The sequence below is a fragment of the Juglans microcarpa x Juglans regia genome, chromosome 1D, assembly GCF_004785595.1.
Source record: "Juglans microcarpa x Juglans regia isolate MS1-56 chromosome 1D, Jm3101_v1.0, whole genome shotgun sequence".
Classification (NCBI taxonomy): domain Eukaryota; kingdom Viridiplantae; phylum Streptophyta; class Magnoliopsida; order Fagales; family Juglandaceae; genus Juglans; species Juglans microcarpa x Juglans regia.
In genome coordinates, this window is record NC_054594.1 from 28,076,052 (window position 1) to 28,087,771 (window position 11,720).

Consider the following 11,720-nt stretch of genomic DNA (forward strand, 5'->3'; position numbering starts at 1 on the left):
AAATACATAGTTCATTGCAAATTTATAATAATTAGAATCATACCTTGTCTTATTCAGTGATACCGCTTGGTTGCATTGATTCAACTTGGGCTAAGCAAGCACAAAACTTGTTCTTGCATTTTGGATGGTTGACCATCGATTAATCAATGAGACTACAGAATGGTTAGGCCAATTAGATCTTTTTAAAGCTATTGAAGTAATTATAGATTCTTGTCCACAATTATGTGAACTTTTGGTCAGTCTCCTATATAGCATCTATATTAAAGTCGAGCCAAGCCGATACAAGGAGGTTGTCTTCCTCTACGGTGAAAGACACACCCCATTGGTATTTCTTAGTTAGTTCCCTTACTTTCCCGTCGGGTTGTGTCACTTCGACCTTGATAAGAGATCTTCATACTAGCCATAGGGAGTTGTTCGTACAAGCCATAGTATTTTACTTTCCCTTATCACGTAAAATACTAGCCATAGGGAGTTTGTTAATACCTTCACCATTTTGCAAGAGAGTGATAAATAAGGGATTTTCATCAATTTGTGGGTCTATCCTTCAACAAGATAACATTGTACAAAGTCACAAACCCCCCACAAAATATTTATTATAAAAAGGCATGCATAACAAATCAACGAACAAGTAGACAGCTACCATAAAAGTTATAGAACAGCAGTTTAGATATGCTTTCCCATAGCACTCAAAGTTTGCTGAATTTTTAGATATATTTTCCCACAGCTATAACACAGATATTGCATTCAAGGTTTTAGATATTGCATTTAAAGTTTCAGATATTGCATTCAAAGTTTCAGATATAGCACTCAAACATTGTACTTAAAGTTTCCGATATAGCACTCAAAACAGCAATCATAGAACTTAAGGCAAAATTATAGAACTCAAAGTTTGTAACTTAACTTTGGACAGAAACTGTAGAACCCAAGTAAATTTCTAAACCTCAAACCATATAAATATAGTAATCATAGCAAATTTCCTCATCAACTTTAAGGCAAAATCATTAGCACAATACTAAATTGAACTTTGGACAGCAACCACGGAACCCAAGCATATTTTCTCTTAAGGTACCCACTGAGCTCCTATAATAGTATTTGTCCCTGTCCCCCATTATAAGAAATGACTAGTGGACAAGGTAACCTTAAAAAATATATATTAGGGTGTTACATGAAATGCTCTAGTTCATCAAAAATATAAATAGCCAAATAGGTCATCAACTGTAACAACCCGATCCTAAGATTAGGCCATAAGATAAGTTTTATTATTTTTCATACTACTACTACTACTACTACTACTACTACTATTATTATTATTATTATTATTATTATCATATTTTACATTGTTCATTTTAATAAGATTTTTACTACTACTACTACTACTACTACTACTACTATTATTATTATTATTATCATATTTTACATTGTTCATTTTAATAAGATTTTTATCATTTTATTATTGGTATTTTATTATAACCCGATTTTTCTGCAAAAGCCATTAGAGTTTTGTTTTGAATTTGAACCTTATTTCTCCCTATCTCCACCCATAAGCCTCATTCTTATCTCTTGATTGGATAATCCTAATCTCATCTTCATTCTTATCTCCTAATTGATCATCCTAATGGAAAGCAAACTCAGAAACCCTATCATCAATCCTCCATTCTCCTTCCATAAAATCTCATGAAGCCTCTGTATTAAATACAACACAAAACAACAGACCTTCCCCATGCACATCTCAGCCTTGCTTCACAACAAACCACCATCGCATGGAACAAGCATAACACAGAGCACACCCATGCCATGGAAAAAGCCGACCACCATCCTAGTGAGCCACCCGTGATCTGAACTGTAGCCAAAGAACTCTGACACCTCGCCATGCACATAAACCTCTGCCACTAGCAGCTCCGAAAGTTTACCACCATGAGCCTAAAACATGCATGGACGCAGCCTTGTTTTGCACCCATCGAACATAGCACCGTCAGCAACAACCATAAAGGGCCACGACTCAACGATGGAACCACCACGGCAACTCCATTGCCCAAACAAGCATGACCGCGAAGACCTCCAAGCACTGTCACACGTGCATCACGATGCGGCCTCTTGCACCCGTAGACGAGCACCTCGACGTAGCCAACCTTGGTTGTTCAGCCACCACCCTATGCCAGCGACAGCTTAGGCGTCACAGAAACTACCAACTGGTTGTTCCTGTCAAACCCACGTCTTCCTGATAAGCCTACGTTCGTTGCCCCTCCTCTCTCTCACGGTTGCGTTTCGGTGTGACAGAACTCTCTCTCCCTCTCTCGGCATCGCACCACTACAAAGGAGCCTCCAGTTGTGCCACCTTCACTCCCAGCCACCCAGAGCCGCTGTCCAGCCCATCTCCGTCGCATTCCCCCTCTCGATGAGTTCCATGTTATTGCAGGCCTCTCTCTGTTACCCTTTGTTTCTCTTCACAATATTAGCTGCTTTAGGTTTTGTTTTACACAAATACCCTTTAAGCTTTAACACATTACCTTGTAACTTTCCTATGCACTTCAGTGAAGATTACTTTTAGTGATATTACATTGCTACCCTTGGGATGTAAGCCATGGCAGAATATTTGGACTTACGCACGGCCTTCCCTTCTTTGTTCTGTTCCGTGTGTTCTAAATCTCCAGAGCCTTTGATTCATAACGGGTCCTTGGGCCCTAAGCCCATACGGCCAGTGTTTTTCCTAAGACAAAGAATGCTGGGCTTACTTTTAAAGGGTCTTGTAATTTCAATTGGGCTTAGACTCTTGTGGGCTTGAGTATTTTATTTGAAGTTGAGTTGAGCTTAATATTTTAAGTTGAGTTTAATTTTATTAAATAAATATATTAGTCATAGACTTATTTTTATAAGAAAGTGTTTAAAGAACTTGAAATATATTTTGAAGTATACTATTGAGTCTCTATTTTAGTTAATATTTCCTTCGTCTATTTAGTAGGATTTTAATAAAATTATTATGTTATATTTTAAAAAGAAAAATTAAGGAATATATTATGAGTTTTGAATAATTATGTTAAGAAAGGAAACCTATTTTAAGAATTGGGGTTTTCATGACTTATTTAAAATAGCTCAAGTATTCTACTAAATTATAATATGTTATTAGCATTTAAGTAATTTAAAATTTTAGGATTTATTGATTATGGTGTTAAATAAAATATTTATTCGACTATCTTCTAGATTATGAATTTAATTAAGTATGATATTAGTACATATTGTTCCTAGACAAAATTAGTGATAGTTAATATTGCGTATAAGTGACAAGCTACGAAGTGAGATTCAAGAAGAAGCACAACAAGGTAAGTAATTTGATCACAAATTAGGATCATCACAGTTCAACTTATATATAAGTATTATTCAAGCCAGTTCATTGACAACCATTATTTATGCACCACTCATGTCATATGGAAATATGTCATCCAACATAGCATACGATCATGTCATTCCGCATCATGTTCAGATTCAAAAATTATAACTATGTATGTAATATGTCATGCATCTCATGTGCATAAGACACGTAAGCTATCTTATGTTTAAGTGCAAAATAAGATCAGATTAGTTAATCAGATGGCCATTCAGATGCATGGTTCCAAAGCAGTTCAGTTTCAGGGTGGATGTGCAAGCCACAAACTCAAGCGTGGTCCACCATAGTATGCCAGAATACTATCAGCGGCTCCCCTCACGGCTGTGAGACGTGGAGCCAGTGCACAACCTCGCACACATGGTTAAGTATTTTGGTCAGTCAGTTAAGTCAAATCAGTTAGTTAATTCAGATAAATCAGTCATGCATAGCATAAACATCAGTATGAACAGTCATGAATTTTAAGCTCTCAGCATGAAAACTTTTATGAAAAACTTATGTTTATTACGTTTACGTTGTGATGGATTTCTTGCTGAGTCTTCGACTCATTTTATTTTATTTCCTGTTTTTAACCATTCGGGTGAGGATGATGAACACGAGCAAGCAAACCAGGATTAGAATGAGCAGTTGATTTCGTTTCAGACCTTCTAGAATAAAATTTCTTTTATGACATAAATTTTATTCAGTTTATTTATTTAATATTTTTGGAAGACATTTTATTAGACATTTTTTCTACAAAATAAATTCTAAATTCATTTATTAAATATGAGATCTTTTGCCGAGTTTATTTTATGAAAAATACGTGACATTCCTAACCTACGGGAATAGGTGTTACATCAACAATGTTAGAACTATTCAAAATTTTCACACAAGCTCAGACCACAATGGTGTCAAGACAACATTAAGATTTAATTAGCCAAATCATGTAGTACTATCACTTAGTTAACATCTTATTGCTGTAATTTAATTCATCAAAACGGCTTCAGGTTTATAGTTTAACCAAAAATTATAGACATGTTTGCATCTACGATAAATTTCTTCCACCTTTTGCAATCTCCATTGTTACAAGTGGAATTGAGATAATAATAATAATAATAAAGGCTGAAAGTATCAGTTAATATTTCATGTAACCAGCATAAGAGAAAGAGTGGTAACAAATAACTACTACCTTTATTGAAAATTGTTTAAGGAAAAGAATATTTAGGGATGATAGCCCTAAAAATTTAGAAACTAGTTATGAAACATGTTAATAAAATCCTAGAAACAGGCATGGGAAACTAGATTTGACATGAAATGGCATTAGATTTTTGCTGTGTTTGAATGTTGAACTGAGTTGAGTTGAGTTGAGTTGAGTTGAGTTGAGATGATAAAATATTGTTAAAATATTAACTATTATTATTATTATTATTTTAAGATTTAAAAAAGTTGAATTGTTTATTATATTTTGTATTTGAATTTGAAAAAGTTGTAATGATGAATAGTAATTATTTTAGGGTTCGTTTGGATAGTGAGATGAAATGAGATAAGATGGTTTTAGATGAGAAATAAAATATTGTTAGAATATTATTTTTTAATATTATTATTGTTTTGAGATTTGAAAAAATTAAATTGTTTATTATATTTTGTGTAAAAATTTGAAAAAAATTGTAATAATAAGATAAGATGAGATGAAACCATATCTTTATCCAAAAAGGACCTTAATTTATAGGGTTGAAAAAGGCATCATATTTAATGAAATAGGGTTGAGATTAAACAAAAATTGCAGCTCAAACCAGGAAAATCCGAGATGCTAATGGAAGAGATGTTGTCGAAGGAGGTTTTTTTGCAAGGACAAGGAGATGCCATCGAGGGAGAGAGCCTTGCTTGCGAAGACGAGCTCTCATCGATGAACGCTGGAATGAACAAGAGGGAGGGACTTTCGCGGGTTAGGAGGAGAGCCTTGTTTCAAGAAAGGGGTTTTCATGGGGCTAGGTTAGGGTGTAGGGTTTCGGGAGAGAAACATGTTGTAGGTGAGGGGAAGAGTTTTTCACATGGAGGTTGTTTCGGGATATGATTTTCGCGGGAGAGGGATAGAGATCTGGGGAGAGAGATATAATATAACAAGAAGATGGTTAAGTTAATATTTAGGGTCAAATATATTGAGTTAGGTCGTGTTTGGTTGCAAGATTCAATTGAGATCAATTTAGTTCAGTCTAATTTTAAGTTGAGTCCGATATCTAAACACTCAACTCTCAATTTATTAAATTTATCTCAACTCAAAACCTCCTTACATCTAAGACCCACAATATTTTTCAAATCAACACATTTTTATACATGTGACTCACAACCTTTTTTAATTTTCTATAAATAGTATTAAACTCATCTTAACATCTAAACACATCTAAACTCATTTTAGATTAGTCACACATAACTCATTCCACCTATTCAGCTCATTACTATTTATAAAAAATTCAATTCAACTCAGCTTAATTCAATATCGAAACGCAGCGTTAATGTAGCTCATGACTAAACTTAGACAATAATATCTAATATTTTATGTTTAGATTAGTTAAATTTTAGCCAATATTGACATTTGTATATGCCAATGTGAATGCTCTAAAACAAATGACTTTTTCAATACCATTGTTGAGGCAGGACTTTAAAGAAGTGAATGTATTAAAGACTCTGAAATCCACCCACTTGCATTTTGGGTTCAATTATCGTTTTGAATCACAAATGTTTTTTTGGATTAATTATAAAATTACTTTGGCTGTTAAATTGGTTATTTCTTGACTTTTGAATTCGAACCAATCCATTCATGTATTCTCAATTTTAGTCGATCTCGTCATTCTGTCATACATCCGTTAGACCAAGAAACGGAATCCTTGTCACGTGACACATAAGCTATATATTATCACCAATCAAAATGCGCCACATGTCACATCATCAAGGGGTTGCCATTCTGGCCACCCTCTTGATTGTTCTTCTTCCTCTCCCGATTTTTTTGAGTATTGCTACATCAATGCTACATCAGTAGAGGAATTATATAAAATAATCACATAAATTAATATGATTTTAGTTGATATATTAGATTTATTTTATAATAAAAATAATTTTATAATCTAACGAATCACATTAAGTCTAATCAATTTGTAGAATTATTTTTGTATAATCTTTTTGTGATTAAAATATTTCTCTTTTGATTAATAATGATGCGGCTTGTTTGCTTCATGATGATGGTTTCTTTAGTCGATTTAACATATATGTGACAAAATAATTAAATTGACTGAAATATAGATGGATGAAAAATTCCAAAATTAAAAGTAAAGGATCAATCTGTGAGGGCTAAACTATGAGGTTATTTCAATATTTAATTTTTATTTATTTAAAGATAACGTTTTCCTCCAAACTAGATTAGAGAAACTTCTTCAATTCACACGGAAAATAATTATTTGTCCATTGGTCATGTGAGAAAGAAGATAGTTTTTTTTTTTTTTTTTTTTTTTTTTTTTTTTTTTTTTTATAACAAAACCATGAACTTCATTAATCAACAAAAAAGGATTACGAACATAAATCAAACCACAAGTTTTGAGATAAAAAGTTTGGAAAATGAGCAAGGCAATGAGCAGCCATGTTTGCTTCTCTATAAAGATGTTGAAAAACACATTCCCTAAAACAAGATAACAACTTTTTAATCTCTGAATAAAAACTACCAAGCAGTGAATTAGCCATGCTATCCTATTGGACTGCTTCAATTTCCAAGAGGCAATCACTCTCCACTTGAATCTTATCTATTCCCATACTTGCACACAACTGAAGGCCACAAAAGAGAGCAACCACCTCTATGTGCTTTGGTTCAACAACATCCCCCTTTGAAAAGGTTGTAGCCACGAGAACACTACCTACCCAAACTATTTCGCAGAATTGCACCCGTCTCAGCTTTCCCCATCTCTGAAAAAACAGCACCATCAACATTCAACTTGAGCATGTCTGGATCTGGAGGCTTACATTTAAACACATCTCTCATTTGCTGCGTTGATTGTTTATGAGCTCCCCTAACTTTTCAGTAGTGAGATTGTATGTGCAGCAACCTGATGAGGAGGAAGGAGCAGCTACTCATGAAAGTACTTATTCCTCCTAAACCAAAACCCCCCACGCCAAAGCAAAGAAAGTAGCCACAATGTCATACTTTTTAACATCACAGAGAGCAAAAGCCACCTCAAAAACATTCAAATAATTATCAATAACAAAAGCAGGAAGATAAACAATCCAAATCCTCTTTAAGAGCACACAGCTAACCAAAGCATGGTATAAGCCTTCTAGTTCAACATTACACAAGCTACAGATCACATCTTTTGGAACATGCTTTTTTAGGAGATTCTCTTTTGTAGGCAAACCATCATTGCAAGCACGCCAAGCAAAAATCTTAATCTTATTGGGCACAGGCATTTTCCATAGTTGTTTCCACACTACTCTCTGGGCACTTGCAAATGAGGACTTATGAAACCTGCTGCTCCAATATAAACTTGTAGCAACTCCTAACACTAAACAAACCATTTCTCTCATAGCACATACTCTCATGTCAGCCCCATTACCAGAACACATAGCAGTCTTCAGAATACCCTCTATAATACTTGGATTAAAGAGAGCTCTAAGTTTTCTCACATCCCAAGTTCTAGACTTCGCACACAAAATGGAACTCACACAATCATTCATGTTGTCTTCACTAATCACATTCACTTCTTTAACTAGAGCATTATGACCTGGGATCCATTTATAAAGCCAAATGTTAACAGAATTCCCATCACCTATCCTCCATCTACATCCCTCCACCACCCATTTCTTGGCTTCCCAAATACCATGCCACGTATATGAAGGAGATCTGCCCAAACCAGCCTACAGAAAATTTGAAGCCAAGAAGTATTTGGCTTTGAGCAACCTGTGCAGTAAAGTATTTTCATATTGAAATAATCTCCACCCTTGTTTAGCTAATATTGCTAAATTAAAAACCCTCAAATTTTTAAACCCCATCCCTCCCCACGACTTCCTTACACACAATTTGTTCTAGCTCAACCAATGTATTCTCCTCTCATTTTTCTTTTGCCCCCACCAAAACCGAGCCCAACTCATAGTGTAAGAGGGTATAGAAAGAGCCACCGCCTTTAACAATACTTCCTTAACCCTCTGTGAGAGTAACTTCTCCTTCCAAGTTTGTAATTTCTGCCAAACTCGTTGTTTGATGGATTGAAAAGCTTGATCTTTTGACCTCCCAATGATTGGAGGAAGACCTAAATACTTCTCATACTGTTGTACTTCATAATTTCCCCACAAATGTTTTATCTCCTCTTGAACTCTCCTTGGCACGTTAACAATAAACACCATGGCTGTTTTTTCACGATTGATCCACTGGCCAAAAACAGCCTCATACTTCTCCAGGATAGCTTGAACTCTCCTATTCTCCTGTACCTCAGCCTTGCAAAACACCAAACTATCTTCCACAAAGAGAAAAAGGGTAATTTTTGGAGCCCCTCTACAGATTTTTATGCTTGAAATATTCTGTCTCATTCCAGCATCTTTCACAAAGTAGTCAGCCCCTCGGTACACAAAAGGAATAGATAAGGGGACAAAAGATCCCCTTGTCTAAGTCCTCTAGATGGAATAACTGGACCCTTAAGCCCACCATTAATTAGTACAGAGAAAGACACAGAACAAATGCACATCATAATCAAATTGACAAACTCTTGACTGAACCCGATCACCTCCATAATGGATTTCAAAAAGCCTCACTCAATTCTATCATATGCCTTACTCATATCTAACTTCAACGACATAAAGCCCTTCTTGCCTTTTTTCTTAAGCTTCAAAAAATGCATTACCTCATAGGCAATCAAAACATTATCAGTTATTAAATGCCTTGGTACAAACACGCTTTGACATTCCCCAATTATGTCTGATAATACCATTTTTAGCCTATTTGCAAGGACTTTAGCAATTAACTTATAGACTACAGTAAACAAACTTATAGGTCTATAATCAGCCACTCGAATAGAAGACTTGTTTTTGGAAATTAAGGTAATAAAAGTGTGGTTCAAAGTTGAAGGGAAAGAACCTGAATTGAAAGCATGCAAAACTGCTGCAGTAATTGAAGACCCTACCACATGCCAATATTTTTTGAGAAATATTGGAGACTTGCCATCTAGGCCTGGGGCTTTGGAAGGGTTCATTTGTTGCAATGCTTCCTTGACTTCAACTTCAGTGTATTCTCGGCTTAACTCTTTATTCATATCTGAAGTGAATTTGCCTCTCAACTCATGTAGAAATTCCATTGAAGCACTCGGATTGGCAGTAGTAAACAAGTCTTTAAAATAATCAAGGATCACCTTATCTTTACTAGACCCCTCTTGCCACTGCCCACTATCATCTTGAATCCGTACCAACCTGTTCTTTCTTCTCCTTTGTGAAGCTTTCATATAAAAGTATCTCGAATTCTGATTACCTTATTTTAACCACAGCGCCTTTGACCGTTGTCACCTCATGACCTCATCCCTCTCCAACCAGAGTTGTACCTCATCTCTTACCCTGTTCAGCATAGAAGTATCAAACCCATGACTATCTTCATACAGCTTTTTTAACGGCATTTTTGCTTGTTGTAGCTTCGTCTGAACTTGACCAAAATTGTTTCTATTCCAGGCATGCAGTTTCACCCCACACTCTTTAATCATGCCCATTTCCTCCTCCATCGTTGACTGGGAGCTACTCCTTCTCCATTGCTCTTTAATAATTTCTTCACAATTTTTATCCCCCACTCACATTTCCTGAAATCGAAAGAGTTGTTTGGTTCTAGAGATCTGAAACTCCCCTTCCAATTGAACCCAAATGGGAAGATGGTCTGAATATGCCACAACACCGTGACTTATTCTAGCAGTTGGAAATAAGTTACACCAAGCCAAATTTACTAGAAACCGATCTAGTCTTTCGCTAACACAATGACTTCCCTCCCTTCTATTAGACCATGTAAACATGTAACCAATAAAGCCCGAATCACGCAAACCACAATCCTCCACAACATCCTGAAAGGCTTCTAACAGTCTCTCAGGTCTAGGTTTGCCTCCCTGTTTTTCATGATGAAACATAATTTCATTCAGGTCCCCAATCATTAGCCAAGCCTCCCCATTTGACCGACACAAACCCCTAAGGAGATCCCAAGTTCTATAATGTAAATGTGTCTCAGGGTAACCATAAACTGTGGTTAGAAACCATTTGCCCCCATCCACTACAGCATCATTAACAATGACATCAACATGATAAGAAGAGTAACCAAGAACCGTTAAAGCAACATCCCTCTCCCATAATAGTGCAATACCCACCCCCCTTCGGTCCAATAGCTCTAACAGCTAAACAATTTGGAAAACCAATCCGATACTTACATTTTTCGACTTCACTGACACTGAGACGCACTCTTGCAGAAACAACACGTTGGGCCCTTCTCTCTTGACTAAATCACAGAGGTTACGAATGCCCCGTTTGTTCCCAAGTCCACGGGCATTCCAGCATAGTGTTTTCATGGCTATCATTGAAAATTTTTTAGCACTGCAAATTCCTCATGAGTTGCATTATCACTATCGAAGCCATTATCCACAACATTGCTTTCAGACTTTAGCTTCTTCCCAGCTGACAGTAATGTAGCACCTTCCCCTCTCCTCTATTTCCTTTTCTTAGACCCCACATAAATATGACCTTCGAGATCGACAGACTTAGGTTTTGTCCCTTCATTGCAAAACGACGACACTCTACGCCATTTAAGACAAGCTAAAGGATCGGGCTTTGATAACAGGCTCTGGCCCACCGTTAAGCTAGCATCCAACGTCTGTTGAGGCCCACTGGGCCCAGCACCATCTACCTCCAACACCATCTACCTCCTGCCGCTTTGATCCCAATCCATCAGCTAACTAGCAATTTCCACCAATGGCCCCAACTTCAGTTACATGTAACGTATCTTTAACTATCCCTGAATCTTTGCACCCATCAACCTCCCCTTGAAAACCTGCCCCCACGTCTGCTTCTACTAGCTCCATTAACACTGTTTCCATTACAAATGGAGCTTCCCCATCCATTCCGCTACCGGCACTGGTAGAGCTTCCTCTGGCAGCCATGGCTTCTCCACCCCCTTCCATCTGCATGGAACCAACCTTTAAATGAGAGGGAACACCATTACCCTTCACACCATAGTTGTGGATTGCTTTCTTAGAATCAGTTGCACGAAATCACCCTTGATTATTGCGATCATTAAAGCTTCCTGCCTGAAGCCACACTCCATAGGGTTGAGTCACCATATTCTTCACCTCAGAATCTTGCTCCCGAA